At 38.9% G+C, this 1,801-nt stretch overlaps 1 protein-coding gene across 1 annotated transcript in view; it reads right to left on the minus strand.

Moving 5' to 3' along the window:
* The window catches only part of LOC101859134 (oxidative stress-induced growth inhibitor 2), a 23,777-nt gene that overhangs the window by 11,204 nt on the left and 10,772 nt on the right, over nt 1-1,801 (minus strand). The gene's annotated exons all lie outside the window — the stretch shown is intronic.

A 1,801-nucleotide genomic window follows, 5' to 3' on the forward strand; every position in this document is an offset into this window, starting at 1 on the left:
TCTCTCTCTCTCTCTCTCTCTCTCTCTCTGGGCACCGTAAACCAGTCGATATTACGCAAGGCTATTTTGAGGATGAGCCTTAAATAATATTCGAATCTCCAATGGTACGTTCTTCGACTAGTGTTCCTTTTTAAGTTCTTATCGGAGATGGATTGTTAAATTCAAAATCTTCGTCCCTGAAAAAAAACTATCAGTGTTGAATGGAACGTTTAAACCCATTCCATGACAAACTTTTACAGATCTCTCTCCCCCCCTCTCTCTCTCTCTCTCTCTCTTCTCTCTCTCTCTCTCTCTCTCTCTCCCTCTCTCTCTCTCTCTCTCTCCCTTTATTGTTTTTACGTTCGCTTTCATTCTCCTCCCATCGTTCTGTGTCGGCCTCCTCCCCCCCTTAACCGTCGTAAGAGTTTCACGGCACTTGCAACACAATAAGGTCATAAATGCCGAAAATTAAAGGTGTAACAAAAGAGTAACAAACATAAAAAAGATGGAGGGATCAGGACGGTAGATGTTTGATAGGAAGGGAGGAGCAAACCACACCAGAGCACCCACCAATCACCCACGCACACACTTTTTTAGTTATCTTTATGGGCACACATGTACTTATTAATCTTAGTGTAGTTTGAATTAAAATCTACTTCGGCTACATTTGATTTGAGCGCTATATTTTGATCGCTTTCATATGCCGATATCGATAAGTTGTAACATTTTACAGTAAACAAATTATGGCACACGTACCAAATTATATACGACTAGCCGAATACCCCGTTCGATGAACGGACTCAAAAGAATCGATCGTCTAGTCATTGTGAGAACAGTGCACACTGCTTGTGAACAAAAATCTTACTTGTTTACAATGGCGTCTTAGAAGATGGACTTTCTCAAGATTAGATCTAAACGAAACTAATGAAAAACTGAAAATTAACCTACAGTGACTTCAGACTCCTTAATATAACTGTGCACCCTTTAAATGATTCTGAACCACCGTTAAGTTTGTCAAATTGGAAAGTTCAGTGGTTGGGAAGTTTTAGGCGGCCAAAGTGACAAACTTTCACAAATATCATATCATATCGATTGTTGATGAATTATATTGATTATTATATTATTAATTACCCTATATTATAACGATTTATCGCCTACGAGGAGGTAAAAGATTTTGAGCACCACGATGATTAATTGTTGTTTAATGTGACAATGTCTGAATAAAAGTAAAAATAGGGAGGCTAAAATGAAGACTGGATGGAACTGGTTGGGGCTATTTTCACAAATCGACAAACAACATCTTATCAGCTGCTTGGTATTTTCTGCACGCCGGACTCGAGTGTGGTTCAACTCTAAATATTATGTTGCAGCTCGTTTTAATAGGGGACTGTGGGTGGTTGGCGGGTGCTCTGGTGTGGTTTGCTTCTTCTTTCCTATCAAACATCTATCGTCCTTATCTCCCCTTCTTTTATTTTATGTTTGTTATTATTACTCTCTTGTAACACCTGTAATCTTCTGGCGCTCATATGACCTTATGCAGTTGCGAAAGCCGTAAAACCTCTACTAAAACTAAAACTAATATGGGACGAATATTCACACCGATAGTAGCTTCTAGACTGTTTTTTCCGAGCAGGCCTCATAGATGTACACATAACTCTATGGTGTAGGCCCAGAGAGAGGGGACTAACAGAAGTGGAATGTCGTATGTCGGAAGCTTTTCGTACTAACAATAATAATACCTTTTGATGTCGATATTATAATTGTACAAAGAACTAATAATGCAAGGTAGAAAAAAAAACAACAACAAACAAACAACACCCCC

This window comes from Aplysia californica, unplaced genomic scaffold (genome assembly GCF_000002075.1).
Source record: "Aplysia californica isolate F4 #8 unplaced genomic scaffold, AplCal3.0 scaffold00809, whole genome shotgun sequence".
Taxonomy (NCBI): domain Eukaryota; kingdom Metazoa; phylum Mollusca; class Gastropoda; order Aplysiida; family Aplysiidae; genus Aplysia; species Aplysia californica.